The sequence below is a fragment of the Parasteatoda tepidariorum genome, chromosome 7 (genome assembly GCF_982258835.1).
Source record: "Parasteatoda tepidariorum strain Cologne lab strain chromosome 7, Ptep-v5.0, whole genome shotgun sequence".
NCBI classification, from domain to species: Eukaryota; Metazoa; Arthropoda; class Arachnida; order Araneae; family Theridiidae; genus Parasteatoda; species Parasteatoda tepidariorum.
Genome location: NC_141761.1, coordinates 40,587,247 through 40,593,246, shown reverse-complemented (window position 1 = coordinate 40,593,246; position 6,000 = coordinate 40,587,247).

The window sequence follows — 6,000 nt, the reverse complement described above, 5'->3', positions numbered from 1 at the left end:
CTCTTTAAAAAACATTTTTTACATTTTGAATAACAAGTGTTCCTTAATCTTATTAAGAATGTCATTCCATATAAACACTGCATAAATGATTACAGAATAACATGTGATTGATGCCTTAAGGATCAACTTTCAGAAATTTTAATTATTCAACTTTGTTTTTGATGGCAGATGTTTTAGTTGTTTCAAAAAATTTCTGAATAATATTGAAATTTATTTTCAAATTTCAGACAGTGTTCAGGATGTTGTAAAATAGTTACCACAAAAAGTGCTTTAGTATTTCTTATTTAATAATAATATTTAAAATAATATTTTAAAGTGGGTAAAAGAATATTACTTTTTGTACACACAGTTCAATAAATTTTGCTTTTTGTTTAAAGTAATATTTATTTTAATTAAATTTTTTTATTTTTAAATTAAATAAGATACATAAAAATCTATTTTAAGGTACAAATTGTTTTACAGCTATTGTGAAATTTGTATGTCTTATTTCTGATTGAAATTTGAATTTTGCAATCTTTTTTTCATATTAGGGACAACAACCTTGAACTATTGTTTTAATTATGATTTACTTTTATGAGAGAAAATTGATTTTTTAAAATTACTTCAGTGTAACTCAGTAATAATGAACATAGAATAAAATATCATGTTTGCTCAATTCTCGTACAAAATAGCAAATTTAAGCTTCAACTTTCTGGCTGTTTTTATACGAAAGTTGTAAACGGTATTTTCCCCCTCGTATTCTTAAGCCTATTTTTTATTTTATGTGTAATTTATAAGAACTATTTGCATATTAGACATTTTTTTATCATTCCAGTTTTTAATCACAACAATGGTTGCACCTCTGAATAAAAATTAATCTTTGACTTGTTTAGGTCTCCAACAGCTATTCTATTAGTATATTTAAAAAAAAAACTGTCTTTGAAATTTGTTTAAATATTTAAAATTAATTTGATAGTTAAATTTGCATTTCATTTTATTCAAACAATCTTTCAATGCAAATAATTCAATAATCAAGTACAAACTCTAAACTTCGATTGACTAATGCTTACTGAAATGAATTGTTTTTGCAAATTCTTTTGCTCAATTCTTATAAATAACTGTCTGTGTCTTCTGATTGCTAATTCTATCTGCTAATCCAATTTCATTTCGATCTCAGCAAGGTAAATAGTTACCTGTGAATTAATTTTAATAATTTTTACAATTATATTTACTAAGTGCACTTAAATAATATGATCTCGTAGTTCTCTGTGGTGCACATTGTACAGAATAAATAATTTTTTTGCTTGCTTAATTTTTTAAACTGATATTTTTCATTTCTTATAATTTTAAATCTGCATCTTATTTGATGTGCATTTAAAATTTTATGTATACATCTACATTTTTCTTAATTCATGAACTAATTTGCTAGTCATTTGTTTAATTAAAATCTCTAAATCTGAAACTGTGCATATAATTTAAATTATTTTATGTATTTTAAAAGTTTTTTTTAAAGAAAAAATGTATAAACAATGTGTAAATTTTAGTGATATTTTCCTGTTTAATTGTTCATGCATTATACTAACTGTGATACTTTTTGTGCACATATTTCGTGTTTTTTTTCTTCTAATTTTTTATTACGTATTAAGGTTTAAGTTTTTAGACAATAAGCTTGCTGTTAGAGATCTTCTGAAAATAGTGTCTGGAATAATAAAAATATTTTGACATTTATCTACAAAGCAATGCTTTTTTTTTATTTCTCAGAATTAGAACTTTTCTTTGTATTGTAATTATTTTAGCTATCAGGTAAATTGCTTAAACTGATAGCTAAGTGATTGAAGAAAATAAAAATTTAAGGTAATATTTAATTTTTTTTCTTCGTCTTGTCATTTTCATTGTGTGTTATAAGTACACTTAACAAATATTGTATGTGTTTATATGCTTTCCTGTATAATATGACTGATACAAATTAAAATTGTTTGTTTTTATTTATTTTTGTTAATTAACTCTTTTGAAGTGGTATTCATTATAATAATTAGGTTGATGATGCACGGACATCATTATATTTTACTGTGGTTTTTATTTTGAAAAATCACTTTGTACTGTTTGAATAGTTTTTGTGGTGCTCAAATTGCTGTGATAGCAATCATTGAATAGTGCTTTATCAACATCGTGTCATTTGGTAATGATTTGTAGCATCACAAAGTAACTCTGTAAATTATCACTTTTAATAGAAATAAATATCTTTTTACCAAATTTATATTTTTATAATTTTTTTAAAAATGTTCCTTTTCTATGAGACAATTTCTTTTTCATAGTTGTCATTTTTTTTCCTGTTTCAGGCAGAAGGTATCAAAATTTATGCTTTATAATGCATTTCTTAGTTCAATAGATTTAAAATGATTTTGACTATCATGATGTGTAAATAATTATAATTTCTAGAAATATTGAATAATTCTAAAATGTTTTAAAATTTTTGAAAATCTACTGATGAGATGATTTGATTACTTTACATATGTTTAATCACTTTGAGGGTTTAAAGTACCATAAAAATTTAGTTCAAAAATATGTGCAGTTTAATCCTCTGTGCCTTAAAAAACTGAAATTAGTCTGTAACTTTTAAGCTATGCTCATGCTGTGTGCAACAATGCACATTTCGTTTCTTTAACCCAGTCTGTATAGATGTAAAAATTTAAACATTTTTAAAAAAAAGGTTCTATTGTGTGTTTTTTCAAAACTTAAATGTTATGTAAGAGAAATTAAAACCAATTACAGAGTAATTGACTTCAATTTTTTTTATTAATTTTCAATTGATAAAACAATGTTATTTTTTTAAGGCAATGATACTAGAAATTTTCCAAGATCTAAAACATTTGAAATTAATTTTAACTACTAGATGCATATTTTTTTCCTTGGTAGTTTATTTATTGGTAGAATAGTATTGTGTTAGATTTAAAAGTAGTAATTTGTAATATAAGTTTTTGCAAAAGCATTTATGATGGGTTAATATACTTCACTTACAAAACGTGTACCCTGCTTACACAAACACAGTTAGCTGAAACACACAGTATTCCTTCGAATAAGCTCGACGTGATTTCAAAATTATTTAAATTACAATTTCTTAAACTTGGTACACATATTATTTCAAAGATTTAGTAATTCACAAATTTTTTTTCTCTGTAATACTAGATTAGAAAGTAAATAAACTCTTACATATTAAAAATTATCATCATTTTTAATATTTATTTGCCAATTTGTCATTCATATGCCAAGCAGCCCTCACATCCAGGTAATTGTATAACATTTTGATTGTGCACTGAATCTAGACGATAGCTTTGTTTTTTAATTATTGTTATTTATTTATGAGCTTGATTAAACTGACACTGATCCGATTTTATTTCACAAAGTTATTATTTTTATATTAACTTAGGTATTAGGTTCGATATTTTCATAAAATGCCTTGATAAAAGACTTTATTTTTCCTGCATGGAGAGAAGACCTCCACATTGGCCATTTTTCTTTTATCAGCCTAGTACGAGGTAGCCTTCATGTAAAAGCAAAAGACTTTAATTTCCTGCATGGAGAGAAGACCACATCTGCCATTTTTCTTTTATCAGCCTAGTACGAGGTAGCCTTCATGTGAAAGCTGTTAATGATCAAAGAATTCGTAATGTAGCTAGGGATAAGCGAGCTATCACGTGATTAAAGTTCATAACCTTTTCTGTGGAACACACAAGGCAATCAGGAATGCCTATACAGCGAAGGTTGGAGGTAGTAATGTCCAATGCCAATTCTGAAATTTGCAGAGAAACTCTGCCAGGGAAGGTCCCTGATAAAAGGATCAAGAATAAGGCTAGACCTTATTTTTCCTGCAGCATCAACAGTTTGATTGTTTTTGAATAATTTGTTTGTCGCCTTGGCAATGATGGAAGAAATTTGATTATAAAAATAGGCAAAAGAAGGTTGTAAGACATCCTTGTTTGACCAGCCAGTTTGAAAACAGCAAAGTGAAAGGATAGCTGATTATGAATTAATGAGGAACACTGCAGTGTATTTGCAAAGGATAGTTGAATAGATGACTGCTTGATTGCCTCAATCTCAGCTTAAAAGTTTGTGGCATATAAACTTACTGGGCATTAGCCTTTAAACAAATTTTCACAATAGAAGCCTGCTTCAGATGAAGAATCCTTCTGGGACGAACTATCAGTATAGATACGGAATCAAAAATCTTTTTAATATCTATTAGGTATGGTTTCAAGTGTATTGGTATAAAGAAGTGCAGAAATAATATAATTTTTTCTTCGGCATCAATGGAGAGATTTATAGTTGTTGGGATTTTGAAAGTTGGTGGAAATGTCTCTGGAAGGCAAAAATGTTGGTTGGGGCAGATATATTTTTTATCTTTGGACATTAAGTCTTCTGCTTTTTCGGAGAAAGATTGATGACGTCTGTTTAGTCTCTTAAAGGCCAGAATAAGCCGCTATCAGTGTTGCAGAGGAAGTCTCCTGCACTGTGAAAGAAAGGTTGTCTGTTCAAAAGGTCCTCGCTTTTTATGAAAGCCAGCTTTTAAATCCAAAATTTTATTTCGAGTTTTAAGGAAATAAATTAGTCGGTTTGCAATCATACACTCCATTAATTTGCAGCAGGCATTTGTTAGAGAAATGGGAGTGTAACTTGATGCGTGTTTAAGGTCTTGGTATTGTTTCAAATCCGGACAATGAAAATTGTATAGCATGGTCTCTAGTTTTATCTAATTGTTTTTACATTTCTTGGCGAAAGATAAATCAATATTTTATTGGATTAGTTCATAAAATGTTGTATTAGTCATCGGCATTCCAAAAGATCAAAGTAAGTTTGTCGCGTTCTTGCCACTATAAAGACTTGCCTTCCAATTACTTTTCGGACGGCTTCTTCTCTTAATATTTTGTGTAGGTTGGTCGTTTGAGTTGCGTTGACGGGCGCTCATTTAGAATTCTACTGGGAGCACGTGTGAATTAGAGATTACCGTGGGCGGGTCCGGTCATTTAATCGACAATTACTTCATCGACACCACTTCGACTACGGATAATTTTGTCAAGTCATTCACACCTGGCGAGTCTTGTGAATGGGTGAATATGCAAACGTAAATTTCAGAATGTATCGAAACATGAAGATGCTATTTGCAAATCATCTTTATCCAAAGAAAACCACGTAACCTAAATATTTGGCAGAATAAAGTGAGTTTTCAAACAATGAACTGTACAATATGCAACATATTATTATTTCAATATGTTGCTCTTAAACATAACACGATTCAATGTTTTTAAAATGCCACTTAACATTTAGCAATTCCTTCAGTTATAGAAGAAAGAAATATTGCAAATAATATAAAACCTTCTCAATGTGCATTAGAGTTACTATACAATATACAAAAAATTTCATAGAAATTTTTTTTTTGTTTCTTTTAACTTTCTTGCTTAGAAGACTAGATCAAAGCTGTTAAAATCATTATATGTAAAATTTCGTTACTGATAATAAGTTATGTAAATTTGATTTTATTATGAAATCCTCGTATAAATAAAATAAAAATAACGTAAAAAACTCAAATAATATTTGATAAAAAGTTAAAATTCCAAAAGCTTAGAAAATCATAAATAATTTATAATTCGATTCAAATTTTCGTTTCGAAGGAGATTGAAAAGAAAAAAAATCTTAGCTTTTTGGTCAGAAATAAGCGGAAAAATTGTCCATTGCCTAGAAAGTTCGAAAAGTTTTATAAATAAACCTCTTCGAGCTATCACAGAATATTATTTCAATTTGTTTGTTATTGTCTGAACTTGATGGTTGCTTAGCAACGGATTAAAATTAGGTATTCTTTTGTTGAATAAGTCTATGGGCTATCTTAAAATATTCAGTTGGGGCGGTGACTTTGGCTGTTTTTCAGGACTATCGCCAAATATAAAAATAACTTAATAGCCCCCCCCCCCAATTAATGATCCCATCTTTTCAAAATTTTGCCTTGCCCCTATTTTGGGGATCAGAAAT